Genomic DNA, 18,945 nt, shown 5'->3' with positions numbered 1-18,945 from the left:
TCTAACGCTCCCACCACCGTTTTCTCAATTACGGTCGCGCGACCGTATTTTTCACGTGCGTTATACCGTAAAAATAACGGCAATTTTTTACAGTGCAGAAAGCGGAAGGGCCAGGGTACCGCCGGCTTCTCGTCTCCAGCCAGGCAGACACTACTTTGAGAAGTTCCGCGGGTATGGGAAGTCCCCGCATTCACAGGGTATGAACGGAGGCTGTTGTCCTTATTCCTTCATAGAAAGGTGAAACTGTCGATCACTTCTACAGAAGCTGTAAACAAGCTCATAAGAGGAATGATTGTTGAGGGCAGTCTGCCGTTCTCGATCGTGGAGCAGTCGAACTTTCAACGCCTTGTTAGCATAGGATTTCCTGACAAGCATATTCAAAGCCGCCACACTCTTGTGCATTACCTATAGATGCCGAAACAGAACAGCTCAAGGAAGATCTCAAAGCAAACCTGCAAAACCTGGGCTACACGTCATCCGCTGCTGACTGTTGGTTTGTACAGCGAAGGTAACGACAATTTTCACCTTTTGCTCTCCTCTCTCTGATAGTTTCCATCATAGAGCCCATTCTGTAGAATTCATGAAATATACCTGTTCTCATAATTTAAGGTCATATACGGGAGTCACAGCCCACTGGATAGAGGGACACACATTGATCAGTCTGTCTTGCGTGCTGGAGGTGACAATCTTGCTGCTGCACTCGACAGTATCTACAACGAATTTGGTATACACGACCATAGGTTGGCGAATTCATTCATGATGACCTTCACCCACCTCATTCGCCATCACATCGCGGGGAGTGATGTGAGGTTCAATGAAGGGCTATGAGGTGAGGTGACGTGAAGTTGAAGTTGAATGAAGGGCTATGAGGTGAGGTGAGGTAAAGTTGAAGTTGAATGATGTGACGTGTGATGGGTTTTGAAGGTGAAGTGATTTAGCTACTTTCTGCGTATTTTGCAGCCTCAAGTGCTGCAATCCCTGTGAAGTTTAAAAATTTTTTTTTGTTATCATGACTTTGGCACCAGCGATACGAGAGCGCTAGTCCATGTTAAAGGGGCTCGGTGGTACTTTTTGCGAATTTTGCGGCCTCCACTGCTGCAATCCCTGTAAAATTTACAAAGTCTTTTGTTATCATTATGGCTTTGACACCAGCGATACGAGGGCACTAGTCCATATTAAAGGGGTCCAATGCTACTTTTTGGGAATTTTGCGGCCCCCACTGCTGCAATCCCAGCGAAGTTTAAAACTTTTTTTTTTATCGTAATGACTTTGGCACCAGCGATACACTCCTCCACCCTCCAATATCGTTCGGCATATCAATGACGAAATCACCGCCTGCGGCATGTACGGCCTGTGGGGACGGCTGGTTGAGGAGGTCCGGCCGCAGACGGCGAAGTGTAGCCAGTGCGACTTCGACCGACTCACGTCACACTGTCTTGAGTCTTCCTCGGCCACATTGTGGCCGTGTAGCGCACTCCTGAGGTGGGTGGTGCGATGGATTTTTGGGACCTGGCATGTGGGGCAGAGAAGACGTCTCTCCTCTTACGACAGTGGCATTGGAGGGTCCGCCGGGTGTCGCGCCTCCAGGGTCCTGTGGTCTGGAACGGTGGTGGGATCCTCGCATGGTCGCCACCGCGCAAGGGACGTGGCTGTCTCGTCCATGGTGCACGTGATACCTTTGAGACCTGTCGACTCGACAGTGTCGACAACCGTCCACGTGGCCACCTAATGTCGTGAGGTGGAGCCCACGGAAGCCGACGACACGCTGGCCGAGCTCCCGAAACGGAACGACGGGAGTGGTAACATGTCCGGGACCGCTGCATAGCCATGTCTAGAGGTAAGAGAAGCACAAGTGTGGGTTTCGAAATTACGGAAACACCACACCAACTCAATGTAACGGTCTCTCAATCGCGTGGTAACGATTGCTTCGTCCACCCTCTACGTCCCACTACCACCACCACGCCCCTGAACAGTAGACACTAATGACGGAGGTAATAGGATACTTGTGCCCGAGGCCTTAGCCAGTATAAGCTTTGTGTAGACCCGTTGTCCGGAACTCGTCCATGTGGGGCCGATGGTGAAGGTTCCTCGACAGGTTCGTCGGTCCAGGCCTTAGGTAAAACGTCTCCGCTCCGTCAGCACAACTACGTAGCCTGTGGGTGATTCTTAATACGCAGGCGGATACCACGAAGGGACCCTCCCATCTGTGAGCAAGGGAAGCTGCGAAACCTCGTGCTGCGTCGCTGAGTGGATGTGTCCGTTTGAGGACGAGGTCACACATGCTGAACAACAGGTTCCTCCGGCAGCGGTTGTACTGCTGCGCCTGGGCTCGTCGGGTTACATCGAGGTTCTCCCGAGCTGTCCTAATCCCAAGCAGCACACAATATTGGGCCCATATTGGCTGGTCATTGGCAATATGGGTCCAATATGGGGCACGTTTCGCCAAGATGTCCCCCCATATTGGCTGAAACTGGGCAATATGGGCCTATATTGCCCAGTTTGAGCCAGTATTGGGAAAATCCCCATACACACCATATTGTACACCCCATATTGACTGAAAATACAGAAAATGGTACGTACCCGTGTTGCACAAATGCCCAAGCAGCACGGCAAGATTGGACGTTGAAGCGTGTGAAATGCCCAATTCAGTACGTCGTTTCATCCAACAACTTCCCGCAGATGATACACATTGGTCGAAACCATCAACATACGTGGCAATCCCATTGTAACGTTCACTAGAACTTAACAACTCAACTTTCCACGTTCTAGAAGCAGTCGCCATCTTGCTTCGCGATACCAATGCCAATCGGTCGAGCCGACTGAGACCGAGCGGGTCGTTTGAGCGAAATCATGCGTCCTACCACTAATGCGCATGCGCGACAGTCAGATCGGACGTTTCATACGGGCTAAAATGTCGCTGGTTCCTGTAATGATAACGGAATTGCGGCAGGTCAAGTAAAAAACGCAATGTTTGATATAGGAGGGTGATTCCATCTGAGCTCAGGCAGGGTGGTCCGGACACCAGCACCGATTTCCCTTGAAAAAATATATGTTATACCGCAACACGCATACACACAGGAGCAACAAATATTTTGGCTCTATGTGTTGTGGTCCGCCCGAAAAGAAATTGACTCGGCGATGGAGCTTTCTGACGGAGCGAGTTTGACATTTTATTCCTCGCCATCGGACGGTTCCAAACTATAGATTTTTTTTTGCACAATATGTCAGGTACAACGACTTTCAGTGTGCGCAAACAGCACCGGTGAATTCTATTTTGATCTTTAATTAAAAATCGCCAAATTTGCAACAAAATTCACATTTTTCTCATATTTCTCTTTACGCTGTACTCCTGCTCTATACGCCATCGAGATATATGAGGTACCGCTGTGTAGGTCGAAGCGTGATCTTTAAATTGATGTCAAATTTACATGTCTGTACCTTGCCCACTTTCGTCAAGGCGGTGTAGAGTACATCTATGTTTTCAAAAATGCGGTTTTTTGGACTCTCGTTTCTCCACCTCCGATTTCCTTAATATTTTGTAGTTATATAGGCCAGGCTATGGCCTACATGTGTTCACAAAACGGAAGGTTCCCTCGCAGCACAAGTCGGGATAGCCCGCAACAAACGTGGAGTGCGGAGCGTGGATGCGTGAAGCGGAGAACGTGGATGTACACAGCGACCGGGAGAACCACGCCAGAGAGTTAACAGGATTATTGGCGTCTGCTACTGCCGACGTCTCCGGCTTGGAATGACAGAGCTCAGGATGCAGACCTACCGCAAATCCCATCCTAGCAATATATTTTGAGTCTTTCTGACTCGTCTTTCCCACAGTCTGATCTCAATGCGAAGTCCCACAAGGGTCTGTGTTGGGACCGCTGCTCTTTTCACTGTTTATTAATGATATTGCTAAGGATGTTCCAGCGGAGATAAGGCTTTACGCAGATAACTGCGTCATCTATAAAGAGGTGACTTCACATAGCGACCAATTATTACTCCAAGAGTCTTTAGATAGAATCACTGCGTGGTGCAACAAGTGGGGCATGCTCATTAACTTCGGAAAATGTGCCAAAATGACATTTACACGCCGTTATTCTCCGCTCCTTTTTGACTATAAAATTGACCATTCGGTTATAGCATCGGTCGACAGTTACAAATACCTGGGTGTTATCGTTAACCCCAAATTGTCCTGGTCACCACATACAGAAATGATCTGTTCCAAAGCGCTGAAGAAGGTTGGCTATTTGAGGAGGACATAAAAATTTGCTACACCTGAAATTAGGTTACTTGCATACAAAACGCTAATACGCCCGGTCCTGGAATATGCATGCGAAGTGTGGGACTCATACAATAAGTCTGATATTGCCAAACTTGACTCGGTCCAAAATAAGGCAGTACGTTTTATATTATCCCGTTACGATCCATGGTTTTCACCAAGTGCAGCACTTCGTGATCTTGATATTACTCCACTAAAGGTTCGACGGCGTGCTCTTTACCTTAGAACATTTCATTCTATTATTAATGGTAAAGTAAGAATTCCTTTTAGCAAATACAGTCGACCCGCGTTTATCCGGACGGCTCCGTTTCCTGTGAAAATGTCCGGATAGCAGAGGAACCGGATAAGTGAAACACGAGAATCCAGAGTGATCCTAAAAGGACATCTTTATTGACCATTACACAGAAAATTATCCATTGTCATCTGTTTCATTCTAATACACGCATCCACTTCTTGCAAACCTTTGCTAATGGCATTAACTTGCGAAATATTGTTCTGTTGCTCGAAAAATACTAGCGCTGTTCTCAGTGCCGCCCGCGCATTTTCTACCGTCACAGCTGGTGCATCCCCGCTTTCATCATCAGATTCTTCTTGAACACTGTACGCCTCGTGCACAGACTAAAGGTGGGGCTTTGCGCGGCCACGTAGCGGTGGGAAAGCGAACTTTTTGTGTGAGTTGTCCGATATGGAAACCAGTCAAAAGTGTATGTAGTGGGCGTCATGAACATCGAAATTGTGTGAATCGGTTGTGTAACTTTGTGGACTTCAATCGCTTTAAACTCCGAACGACTACTTTCGGTCATCAGTGGTCATAAGACTATAAGGCATAAGACTATGTGCAGAAGCAGGCATGTGAGCGTTATTCCAATTCTTTTAGCCTTTCTTCGTGAGTACCGCACTTGCGTATGCTTTCTTTTATACTTTTTACGGCAAGCTTAATAATGGTCCAGCGGGGTTCCGTGCGCCCAAAAATACAGCAGTCGTTCTGGAAGGTCGATGAAACGGATCCTAGCCGACCAAACGCTATCATTCACCCTCCTGATTTGTTAAAATTGGGAGACATAGGTTTTTTCAATTAACATTGATGTTAATTAACAATAAAAGCTGCTCGCCATTCAATGGAAAACGCGATTACATTCGCTGCACCGGTTGTACTGAACGAATTACAGAGGAGTAAGCAAAGAGGCACGCTACCTTCTGTATTAGTTTTTCCTGGGTTTTCCTCAGACGCTTTCAGACATATGTCGGCACAGTTCCCTTAGAAGTCGGCCCAGGACGCACATTCCCCCAGGGCGTCAGTCGTGACGTTGCCCACCTACGTGAGGCCGACAACGGCAAGCCCTTTCACCACCCACCACCACCACCAAGGGTCGTTGGGTGCAGTTCTGAATTCAACCTGCCCAAGCAGCACAATGTACTGAAAGTCGAGTGCAATAGGGGTGGACGCTATGTGTCTTATCAATGTTCTTTAGTTTCATCAGTCTGTTCAAGGCCTTCCACCTACCCGTCCACCCCTATTGCACTCGACTTTCAGTACATTTTGCTGCTTGGGTGGATGCTAGTGTTTTCCTATTGTTGGTCACACAGGTTTTACAGTTGTTCTGTCATACTTTCTATGTTGATGAACCGTATCTCCAGCAGAAGCGGAGTTGTAAAGCCAATGAAACAACGAATGAGAGGGCGACAGCTTTCATTGTCCATAAACATCACAACGGAAAAGATGCAGGAGACAACTGTAAAGCTCGTGTCTCCTTTTTTTTTTACATTCAAGCACGTGTGTCTGACCACCAGTAGAAGAATACTAGCATCCAGCGAACGATATCGCTAGCGATCTAGTGCAGCGAATGATGTCTCTTTTATGTTAGTCATTGAATGTCGTGCAGATTTTATTATCTGTTAACAGATAAAAAAGGTCTATGCCTCATTTTTCAACAAATGGGGGGAGCGAATTGTAACACTCGGTCGGCTGTGATGTGTTTCATCAGTCACCCCATCCAGAGCCCTGTATTTCTGGGCGGACCATTTTTCTGCCTACACAACCAGGGTTTCTTTTTTGTTATTTTCATACCCCGCATTATCATACGTTTTTGTGCACCCAACGACGCAACAGTTTGTGCGGTACGGCATTAGCTTTAGCAGCTATCAATTCAGGCGCGGCGTCACCGAAGCAAGGTGACGATTGAAAGCGTACGAATAGCCCTCGAAAACGGAGCGGACTCACACAACAAGTTCCTATGGCTGCCGCCAGGATTCGCGGCGGACGCTTTGCGCGAAGCGTATCGGAAGCGACGACACTGGCGATGTCGTCATCTGTGATTGCAGCGCAGGGGTCCTCGTTGCAGACTTTTTGTGCAACGTGCGAAGTCGGAAAGGGAGAAAATTCTTCCTTGCAACACCCTCTTTGTGTCAGTAAAAAGGGGCCCACAACCAGGGTTCTCCACCTGGCTTGACTAGGTGTGGGCCAAGTGTACAATGACCGGACAAAGTCCTGGACAATGACCGGATACCTGAAGCCGATTGTTGGGTATTAGTCACTTCTGCTCCCTGGAATTCCCGTCCGAGTCCGGAAGCTGAAGTCTGGATAAACGAGGGTGAAATACATGGGGAGAAATCCGTCCCCATGCTTTTTTGTCCGGATAGCTGTGAGAGCCAATCTGTTCAATTCGGCCTCACCGTCATTGTCATAAGCCAGCAGTGGCGCCGCTACATGCTTATAAGCGTGCGCCACGTGCTGTTCTCAGCTCTTTCATCGTACGACGTTCATCATCGTACGTCGTTAGTCTGTTGGATCCTCGCTTTAACTCATTCGGCCCTTCATCACCCAAAAATGCTAGGTATATCTTTCCAGTCATTTATTCATGTATCATACCAGAGTGCTAGTAAACTGTCTGTGTGTTATCCAAATGCCGTATTCCTGAATCTTATTTTGAGTTTGGCAGATAGCCAGGGACATCGGGTCCATCACCAGCGTTAACACTTTTCTTCATCCCTTTCCCTTGGTCTATCTTGCCTCACATGGCGCAGTCGACAGGATACGGCAAGCGGTTCTTCAGATTTTTCACTTCTGGTTGATACCGTATTAATTTTTGCAAGTACTTCGACTTCGAAGTTTTATGCTTATGGACGTAGTTCGAAAGGCTTGTTCGATTTAGGCTTAGCCTCGTCATTCGAACGCATTGCATTGCAACAGTTCTGTCCCTTCGTAACTCTAGTTCACTTTTTGTCACGCATTAATTGCGTCTTCAGTTTTTCGTTGCATTTGTGCATTTTTCAGTTGTTCGCAATTTCCAACGCGACGTTCGACGTTCGTTAGGTTCATCTGGTAACACCTATCTGGAGCATGGTGCAGTATTTTTTCCGTCTCTCGGTTTTCGCTGTGTCTTAACGACAAATATCGTCTTTTGAGTTTGTGCTTTCATGGAAAGTCCAAAGGTGTTGAGACTTGTTTTGCGTCCAGCACAAGAGTTGTTTGAAGAGTGCTAGTAAACTGTCATATCATACCAGAGTGCTAATAAACTGTCTGTGTGTTATCCAAATGCCGCATTCCTGAATCTTATTTTGAGTTTGGCAGATAGCCAGGGACACCCCTTTCCCTTGGTCTATCTTGCCTCACATAGCGCAGGATCCGGGTAAATGAAGTCCGGATAAACGCGGGTCGACTGTATTTATCATACGCTGGAACATCCTCACTCAGAAGCTCTCATCAGCTAAATATTATCCCCATTTGTACCCGTGTTGACGTTTTTAAGTATAGCTTTTTTCCTTGTTGCGTTGAAGACTGGAACGCTCTGGATGGTTCTGTCCGCCAATTCTCCTGTGAATGCTTCTTTGATGCACTCCTGCAATAACCCCTTAAAGGGGTTGCAGTATGTTTAAAAAAATAATAAAAAGCCGTTCACGTGAAGTTCAGCGACGTTCTAAGTCGATGGCTTGTGTTTTCGACATGAACTCAAAGTACAGTATGAATCGCGTGTAACTGTGGTGACTTCGCGGTGCTATATGGTATCCATCTTAAGCAACAAAAAAATCAAAAGAACGACGCTTTTGTTTTTAGAAACAAGTTCCCTAGAAACATACCGGATCTCAAAGAAGGAAGAATGGAAGACAGCGCGAACCGCTGTTGGAATCCAGTCTTTCAACATGTGGACGAAAAATGTGGAAGGAGATGGACGCGTCACTGTCAAGATGTCCAGAGTTTCCAAGGAACAAGAAAACCACCTTCTGAAAAGAAACATTAACGGCGGCGTCCAGCCATCTTATACCTTACAAGCTTCGTGATATGTATTATTGTTTTTCTGAAATTTTTTTTCCCGAGTTGTGCTGAGAGGGAACCTTCCGTTTTGCGAACACATGTAGGTCATAGCCTGGGCTATATAACTACAAAATATGAAGGGAATCGGAGGTGGGGTTTTTGAGAAACGAGAGTAAAAAAAAAAAAGCATTTTTGAAAACATAGCTATACTCTACACCGCCTTGACGAAAGTGGGCAAGGTATAGACATGTAAACTTGACATCAATTTAAAGAGCACGCTTCGACCTACACAGCAGTACCTTTTATATCTCGATGGCGTATATACCAGGAGTACAGCGTAAGGACAAATATGAGCAAAATGTGAATTTTGTTGCAACTTTGGCGATTTTTTTAATTAAAGATCAAAATAGAATTGACCATTGCTGTTTACACATGATGAGAGTCGTTGTACCTGACAAATTGTGGAAAAAAATCTATAGTTTGGGACCGTCCGATGGCGAGGAATAAAATGTCAAAGTCGTTCCGTCAGAAAGCTCCGTCGCCGAGTCAATTTCTTTAGGAATTTTTTTCGGGTGGACCACAACACATAGTGCCAAAATATTTGTTGCTCCTGTGTGTATGCCTGTTGCGGTACAACATATCTTTTTTCAAGGGAAATCGGTGATGGTGTCCGGACCACCCTGCCTGAGTTGAGATGGAATCACCCAGGAAGGGGTGGCTCTTTGTAAAGTTAGGTGCTTTCAAGTTGCTGCAAGCAGTATGAGTTGCTCTGGCGTATGTCCGTCACCGTCACGAAAGTGTTTCGCTCCTTTTTACTCTCGGAGCGGGTTGGAAATTTTTGGTTCATAGTAGTCATGGTCAAAATGACTCTCTTTAGTGAATCGATTCATTTAATTCAGTTCGTTTTAGTGATGCGTTCAAAAGCTTCGTTCAGTGATTCAGTGACGTCACGACACCACGTGACGCGATGGCGTTATCAAGTCATGTGACCGGTGACCTCACATTTATTATAAAGAAAGAGTCAAGAGAAGAGAGGCGCGCTTCCGGCAGTCATCGCGTTGCTGTGGTTATCTTTGCTTATTATAACATACTCGCATTCAGCACGACACTCAAAAGAAATGAAGGAACACGAAATAAAAAAGCAGACCTGCAGAGAACAGTTTAGTTTTGCGTTCCCACGTGCACATTGAGCTTTCATCGACTCAGCTACACTTGCTTTCACGCCCTTGTCATATATACCAGTATTGTATCACACAGTAACCAGGAATCTGGACGAGCACATATGATGTCTACTGATTCCGAAAATTACCTACTAGCGTTCACAGTTCACAGCGTGCACGACCACCCTGCCTTCCAAACATATGCACGAAAATTCAGTCCGCCTACCGGCACAAACGCGTCCTTGAGAGCCCGGCAGCTCACAGAAGATAGCACATGTCGATGAACATACCCCAACCTCGAACTTCAGCCTGAGACTATCCAACACGAAGTCCGTTACAACGAGCACGGCAACGGTTGCGTCTACTTCTGAACGGACGCGCCAGGGGCCCTACCTAATTAAGACCGCTCAATGAGATAGTTAACTCGTTAGGTGCCGAACGGATCCATCCCCAGTGAAAGATCAGCCAAGGAACACCAAACATCAGCAAACCAATTCAAGCCCCGTCCCCACTCATACGATCAGGAGCGGCCAAACCACTCCGTGGATCACGCCAGAAAGCGCGAACGAACAGTGCCAGAATAGCCCGAAGAGAACGAATCCCGTCATGAATCAGCAGAACAGACTGAGAATTATTCCCCAGCACAGGGGTGACACAAACCCGCCATTGTTGTAACTACCCTCAAGCGGGTGCTTTTGGCAAAACTGCCATCTTGTCCTGGTCGCACGTCATAGAAAACGTCATTTTGAGGTCATATGACATTGGTTGCATGTCGTTTTGCCACCTACCAACATATTACCGTCGTCATAAAGCCAAAAGATGAACGTATTTTGCCAGCGTAAACTATGCGGTGCTTCTTCCGAAACATGGTAGCCCATTTCTCCTTAGTTTAAGTACATCGCATCGGCTCAGTGGGTCTTAACGCGCGGTCGTCATCACATCTTTGGAAGTCGTCAAAAGTACGAGGCCTTATGTACAAAACCGCGGGTTTTACCGCTAGATTATCGGATAAAAATAATTACCGTGATCGAAAGACGTCCAAGACGTCGCGCAGAAACTACAACCGCATTGTTAATAAACGGTTTGGCCGCCGATCACGGGCGCCGCCATCTTTAAGGTCACGTGTGCCTTGACGTTTGCTGTGGCGTGCGACCAGAACCTGTCCAGGATGCATTGCGTTCGCCCAGCACGCTTTCGTCTACGGAGCAATACATTGGATGCCACCCTATCGGCGCAAAGCGAACGGATCGGAAAACTATTCAGTGAGCCCCACGAGCACAGCGCACAACCGAATCACCAAACCGACTTCCATCGCAAATGGATCACTCAATGAATCGGTGAGCCGCACAAGCACAATGATGATACAATGATTACCCTCGAACTCGAACTGTCCGAAGCGAACGGACTGCTACATGAATCAGTGATCTAAGACTCACAGCAAACGAGTCACTTCGACTCGAGGAGAGCAGCGCAGCAGCCAGCCGTGATCCATACGACTCAAACCACTCAAACTGAACCAAAAGGCGCAGACCAATTCAATTGATTCGTTCGTTTGATTCAGTCTCGCTTGCGCGCTGCCGTGCCATCACCATAGAGTACCATACGACCACACCGCACTATAGGGATGCGAGCTGTGATGCAGTTCACATTCAGAGATGGCGCCGCGCCTACCTCTGTCAAATGTTTTGAAATCATAATGTTTCCTCTTTTTCTTTGTAGTCTTTGAGGACCCTCATTGAAGGTATATCAATGTACGAATCTTTTTAGGGTTGCTGAATCGATTCACTCAGTTCAAGCTACTGATTCGTTCACCAAGAACGAATCCTTGATTCTCGGCCCATCAGTAGTTCATAGAATATTGCGATCCCAATGAAGACGGGCGTAGCACCCGTTCTTCATTTTTGGGGCGATACAGTTTTTTTTTAATTGTATGCAACGTGGATCAATGAGATCTGCAGAAATGAAAAACCAAAAAGAAGAGAGGAGTAATATCAGTGGTGGACATTAAACCGGATAATGCTTTATTATTACACGGACTCCCCGCTGGCGTTATCACAGAAATATTGGCAATATTGGCGCAAAATGGGCTTGCCAATATGGGCAGCCCATATTGGTCCAATATGGAGCCTGGTTGCACTCCCCATATTGGTCCAATATTGGTAGCCCATATTGGACCAATATTGGCAATCATGGCAGCCCATATAGGTCCAATATTGGACCAATATTGGCGTGCTGCTTGGGATGGCATCGTCGAGCCGGTTCCAGAGTCCCTCTGCGAAGCTGCAGTAGAAATGGCCGACCGAGCTATCCTGGAGGTCAAGGGAGTTCTCTAAAGGAAAGGGCACCTCTCTACCCAGGTTCAGGAGCGCCGGTGTTTAACCTGTTGAACGATTAACAATTGTTTGCGTAGCGAAAGGGAGTTCAGACAGGCGTAAGTCCCATTCACGATGTTTACAACTAGTAAATTCAGTTCAGTTTCAGTTTCAGTTTATTTTTCCACCAAAAGATGATGCTGGGGGGACTGGGCAAAAACCAACTGAAGTTGCAATCAACATCAAAATGCAATCAACATCTGTTTTAGATTCCTATTTACCCTTTCGGTAATGTTAGTGGGTAATAGGGAGACGTTCTCTTGTGTCTAATGCCTAGAGCAGCACAAGAGTCTGAGAACACTCTACTCGGGGGGCACGAAGACCACGCGCAGCGGGGTTCGAGTGCATGCCAGGCCTGAGGCGAAGTATGATATGTGAGTTCCGCCAGCAGGCCACCTTGAATAGTACGTGCTTCTTTGGCCATTGTTTCTAAATCAGTGAAGGTTCGGGCACACAGGAACGGTCGAAAACGAGGGTGGTATTGTCGGATGACCCGTGCCACTTGTGTTGCCTGCGAAGCTGTTGAGTCCGCCCGCCGAAACAGATCCTGGAGGGCTCGGATGAACTCCATCAGGATCTTATCTGGGTGTTGAGTCCCCCTGTCCAATTCCTTCATGATCCTGTATTCATAGTCCGCGGGCAGAAATTCACTACGGAACCGTCGCTGGAAGTCGTGTTTGGAGGAGAGAGCGGGCTGGAGACGATACCAGCGGCTATTAGGTCGGCATCAGTTAGTCCCATGCTGACCAGTCGTCTAGGTCATCAAAAAAAAAAAAAAAAAGAAAATCGTGAACAGTCTTCGGATCCGCGTATTCGAAGAATGTCGGGACTGGAATGTTCAATCGGACAGGATTCTTGGGCTGTTGTGAAGCGGTTCCGATGACGAGCTTCTGTGCCATCATGGAACACAACTGGGCGATGCTCGTGAGACACTCCGGCGTTGTAGAAGTTCCGGGCTGCAAGTTCGTAGCGGTGGTGGAATGAGGAAGAACTGCTTGAGTTTTCCCGTCCTCCGTTGTTTCCTGCATAGTCGAGAGCTCCGCCGGATTCGTTGGAATGGCGGGTGCTGCCGTTCGGCTGCGCGTGCCGTAGCCATGTTGGGGTTGGGCGTTGTCCATGGTAGAACAGCTGACGGTGGGCGTAAAGGATGTGGAAGTCAGTCAAAAATACCGAAGGAGGATTAATTTGAACGCCTCCCTGCTTTCAGCACTGGCAAAGGTGCAAAAGCCCGACCGTTGGGCGCCAGGGAGCCGAAGAAGCGGAGCCTAAAGACCCTGTTTTGCTGCGGACTTTTATTGTGCTTCTACTTCGGAGCAAGTAAACGTGTGGTTGTTCTGCTTCTCCGGGTCATGCTTCTCTTCTTTTTGGTCATTGGCAAAGACTCGGGAACCCGTAAGTGGGAGGTTTCTCCCATAAGTCATATTTCAGCACATATACAATAAATTTGTACATCAAAGCTTGCACGTTCCAGTGAACATTATGAATGTAATTCAGTGTAATGCAATTACTTTTTCGAGTAATTGTGATCGTAATTGAATTACAATACAACATGAGTAATTGTTACTGTAATTTAATTAGCTTTGTGAGCATGTAATTGTAACCGTAATTCAATTACTTTGGAAAAGTGATTTTTACAGGTCTGATACTAGCGCTAGTATCAGACCTGCAAAAAAATTACCCTTATAAAAATGACCATTGTTTTTCTTTTAGCTTCGTATGTATTTTCTATAGACTGTATCGCCTCCTTATTGATATATTTACTTTTTATTACCAAATATCAATACAAACTCTGAAGGCTATGTATCGACTTTTTAGGTTCTGTCTGTTGTGTGATGTGCATAGGCTGCTAACAGGCTACACATTGGCTTCTTATTTATGTTCTGACTATTGCGTGTTGCACATAGGCTGCCTATAAGCTACATATATTGCTTTCTTATTTATGTTATTTCTGTTGCATGTGGTGCATAGGCTGCTTATAACCTATATATTGGTTTCTTATGCATGTTCTGTCTATTGTGGGTTTTGCATACGATGCCTATAGGCTACATATTGGTTTCTTATTTATGTATACTGACTATTGTGTGTTGTGCATATGCTGCCTACAGGCTGCATGCTGGTTTCTTATTTATGTATACTGATTATTGTGTGTTGTGCATATGCTGCCTCTAGGCTGCATGTTGGTTTCTTATTGGTGTTATTTCTATTTTTGTTGTGCATACGCTGCTTATAGGCTACCTACTGCTTTACTTGCGTGTTGACTGTCGTGTGTGAATTGTGCACAGGGTGTCTATTGGCAACATAGATTAAGCGCACAGTTACCGAATTTGTTGAATTATAGTGAAGGATTAAAGAGATGCCATTATAGCTATTTCATGACATTGTTTCACACAAATATTTGATACAGGCACACGTTACTATATTACACATACATTTATTTCATACTCTGAATAAAGCTCTGCGGTGAAAACTGTGGCGTTCGTGTTCAGGCGTGCCGTCATAATAGAATCACCTTCAAGGGCAACGGCCGCCACACCATTGCTTACTTTAGTCCCATCAGTGTAGATTGCATGGTGGTTCTCGAAGTTATGGTGAATCTCCAGGAATTCCTGGAGAATGACAGTGTGTGCAGTGGATTGTTTGTCAAACTGTGTCATTTTTAAATTGGATTGTATTAGATGTCTCTGCCAAGGCGCAGCATCGAGGACTGCCTGCTGCAAGGGAACGCCAGAGGGGCTGAATCCCACACGGGAACTCGCCGCCTCCACACGAAGCGGGAACGAGGGTACAACAGAGGGCTTTGCAAGGAAGAGTCGCTCCAGAGCGGGGTTCACACTAGAGTGTACAACTGGGTCATCGCCCTGGCATCTCTACCTTAGCGCAGCCTTCACATGTTCAAATTGTCTCCGTCTCTCGAGCGACCATTCATTGCCCTCAACATACAAACTCTTCACAGGGGACGTCCGGAAGGCACCGGTGGCGAGTCGGATGCCTTCGTGGTGGATGGGGTCCAACACCTTCAATGCCGAAGGCCGCGCCGAGCCATACACGACACTCCCGTACTCAATTACTGATCGCACAACCGAGTCATAGACCCGCAACAGTGTGACTTTGTCGGCTCCCCACGATCGATGGGATAAAACTTTGAGTATGTTGGAGGATTTCAGGCACTTCTGTTTTATATAGTTTATGTGTGGCACAAAAGACAGCTTCTTGTCAAACACCACCCCCAGAAATTTTTCCCGCGGAAAACCTGAAGCCGTTTTCATCAGCCCACTTAGAAAGACGGTTGATCGTGAGCTGCACTTGCCTCTCAGCTGTTGAAAGACTTGATGCTGAGTAGAAAACCTGGACATCGTCTACGTAAAGGGAGTACTGGACGCCAGGTGGGATGGCTCTCGCTATCGAGTTCATTTTCACAACGAAAAGCGTAACGCTGAGCACAGACCCCTGTGGAACCCCGTTCTCTTGTACAAAGACGTTAGATAAAGTTGAGCCCAGACTGACACGAAACTTTCTATCTCTGAGGAAATTATCGATGCACCTGTACATGCACTCTGTGATACCACATGCGTGTAGATCTTGCAGAATCCCGAAGCGCCATGTGGTATCGTACGCCTTTTCGAGATCAAAAAACACGGATACGCAGAACTGCCCTCGAACAAAAGCCTCTCTGATTTGTGATTCTAGGTGGAGTAGGTTGTCCTGGGTGCTCCGGCCGGAACGAAAACCGCTTTGGTGTTTGTCAAAGATGCCTGCCTCTTCCAAAACATATACGAGCCTTGCATTTACCATGCGCTCGAAAGTCTTCCCAAGGCAGCTGGTTAATGCGATGGGGCGATAACTAATAGCAGCAGACGGGTCTTTCCCTGGCTTGAGAATCGGAACCACTTCGGCTAGCTTCCAGGACAACGGAAGAGTTCCTTCTCTCCACACACGGTTAAAAAAGTGGAGTAAGATTTGTTGCGACTGGGGTGTTAAATGCCGCAACATGTCATAGTGTATGCCGTCAGGGCCAGGTGCAGTGTTCTTTCTTGCCTGTAAGGCTCTCTGAAGTTCATGTGCGTTGAAGGGTACATTGTAAGGTGCTGTATCTTGTTTAGGTTGTTTAATGATGCGTTTTTCAGCAGCGGTTTTGTGTGACAGGAAACGTTGGCTGTAATGCGAGGAGCTAGACACGTGTTCAAAGTGTCCGCCAAGTACGTTAGCCTGTTCCTCCAAGGACGTACAGGGAACGCCATTCTGCGAAAGACAAGGCACTGTAAACCCTTTGTATTTCCCGGAGATCTTATTGATACGGTCCCACACAACCTTGGCTGGAGTTCGCGAGTTCAATGTACCCACAAACTCCTTCCACGAGTTGCGCTTGGCCTCCTCCCTTGTGCGTTTGGCTGCAGCACGCTTCCTTTTGTATTGGATCATGTTGTCAACTGTCGGGTATCGACGCAAACGAGCCCACGCCTTTTGTTGTTCCTTGCGCGTCCGTTTACAGTCGTCGTTCCACCAAGGCTTTGAACGCTTGGGCAGAGAGGACGACGTCTTGGATATGGATTGTGTAGCAGCATGTATTATCATGTTTGTTATGAATTCGTTGGCCTCGTCGATACTCATGTTGTCAGTGTTGTGTAGGGTCAGGTCAGCCAGCACGCTGAACACCGCCCAGTTCGCATCCTGCAGCCTCCAGCGGGGTTTTCGCGTACACAGCACAGCATCATCACACTGATACTCGACCCAAGTTGGAAAATGGTCACTGCCATAGGGGTTTTGGATCACGTGCCACTGCAGATCTTGTGCAATGGTCGCACTACAGATGGAAAGGTCCAATGCAGAGAATGTCCGTGTTGATGTGCTGCAGTATGTTGGTTGTGTTGTGTTCAGGAGTGTGATGGAGTGGCGGAGGAGTAAATCCTCAAGAAGTCTGCCCCTCGAGTCCAAATCTGAACATCCCCACAAACGGCTGTGTGCATTAAAATCCCCCATAATGAGGAATGGGGCTGCCAGCTGGTCCAAGAGATCTTCGATATCCTGTCGCTGCACATCTGCTGCAGGAGGAAGATATATTGAGCAGAGCGTAAGTGGTGTAGAGAGATTCAATCGAACAGCCACAGCTTCCAATGTTGTTGTCAACGGCACCTCAACTGCAGCAACAGACCGGGATGCTAGAATCGCCACTCCACCTGAGGATCGCGTAACCACCGGGCGATCCCTTCTAAACATTTGGTATTGTTGGAACGGATTTGTGTGTCCAGAGTTCAAATACGTCTCTTGGAGGCAGACGCCAATTGGCCTGTGCGCCTCCAGGAGGTCATGCACATCATCAACATTTGGAAGCACTCCCCTGCAGTTCCACTGCATGAAAATCTTTCGCGTATTCAGCATGCTTGGTGTACTTAGGGCACTTGCACCCTGGCTGGAGGTGCCTTCGGTGACACCTTCTGCAAATGTCCTCTAACTCGACCCGGCTGTTTCCCCTTCTCTTGATCTGGGGAATTCTGAGGGGTTGGCGATGACTTCTGCGGCGTGCAGCAGTCATCGACATCCATCGACTGGGGTACGGTTTGGACCGAGCCCTCACCGCCCCCATTCCCTTCGGAAGAGGTATTGCCAGCCTGATTGGGGCTGGCGACCTCCTTGTGGCCAGCCCTTGGGCAGGCCACGTTTCCCTTGGGAGACACATGAGCTGTGTCCCCAACGTTTGTGTTGGGAGTGTTGTGTGGGGACTCAGTCTGAGTCTCCACAGATTTCCAAGGTGGCGCCACTCCCCTGCGCATAACCTCGGAGTACGAGCCCTTTCTAGAAAATGCCACCTGTGCCTTCGCTGCAGTATAAGAAAGATTCTGCTCAACTTTAACTTTCAGGATTTCCTTTTCGTCCTTCCACTGTGGGCAGGACCTGGAGTATGCTGGGTGGCTGCCACTACAGTTGATGCATTTCACGGCATTTTCACATTTCACGGCATGTTGGCGACTCATGGTCTTTTCCCGCACACTTTGCACATGTTGTTTGTCCACGGCATGTCTGTGAGCCATGCCCAAAGCGCTGGCATTTAAAACAGCGCCCTGGGTTTGGAACGTAGTGCCGCACATTACAGTTGAGGTAGCCAGCATGTATTGTAGATGGAAGAGTGTGAAGTTGGAATGATAGTACGACATGTTTTGTTGGTATTTCGTTGCCGTCTCCACGCATAATTATTCTCCGTGCACTGACCACTCCATGCTCTCTGAGACCCTCCTCAATTTCAGAGTGAGAGCACATCAGGAGCTCTTCCTCTGAAATGACGCCTTTTACGATGTTGAGTGTCTTGTGCGGAGTGACCGTGACAGGTATGTCGGCAATTGCCTTCAGGGATTGGAGGGATACGCTCTGTTCCTTTTCTTGGACCTCCGCCTGGATGTCACCAGAGCGGAGCTTTCGAGCAGTGTAATTTTTGCCTATCGTCTGTTCCAGAACTTTAGCAGTTGCAAATGGAGACAGCTTTGACAGTGACTTGATCGATTCATCTGCGTGTATGACAAGGATTCTAGGGAACCATGCTGGCTGTTTCTGGTAGAAAAACTCGGTTGCTGGATTATCTTCGGTGCAGCGCCTCTTCAGGCGCCGATCATGGGGGTTTTTAAGGGGTTTGTTCGCCATATGTGTTGTGTGTGTGATTCAGTGCGGAGGCCGTGCCGCCCACCACCGAGCCCAACCAGGGGACCGTGCTCCGCACGGTGGCACGTGCCCTCACACTATACCCAGGCGCAGGCGCGTAGCTCTGCACGAGGTTGACCCTTGCCGCCGCAGCGACTAAGCTGGATAGCCCTGGCCGGGCCTTCCAGGACCACCCGACTATGGGAAGCTGGGGCCAAAGCGGTGTGTTGCTTTCCCGGAGGGGCCTTAAGGGTCCTAAAC

The 18,945-nt window shown here is 47.6% G+C and overlaps 1 protein-coding gene across 1 annotated transcript in view; it reads right to left on the bottom strand.

Annotated features, from left to right (window-relative positions):
• The window catches only part of LOC135397982 (serpin H1-like), a 70,822-nt gene that overhangs the window by 33,898 nt on the left and 17,979 nt on the right, over positions 1-18,945 (bottom strand). The gene's annotated exons all lie outside the window — the stretch shown is intronic.

The sequence above is a fragment of the Ornithodoros turicata genome, chromosome 6 (genome assembly GCF_037126465.1).
Source record: "Ornithodoros turicata isolate Travis chromosome 6, ASM3712646v1, whole genome shotgun sequence".
Classification (NCBI taxonomy): Eukaryota; Metazoa; Arthropoda; class Arachnida; order Ixodida; family Argasidae; genus Ornithodoros; species Ornithodoros turicata.
This window is presented reverse-complemented; position numbering and strand designations above follow the sequence as displayed.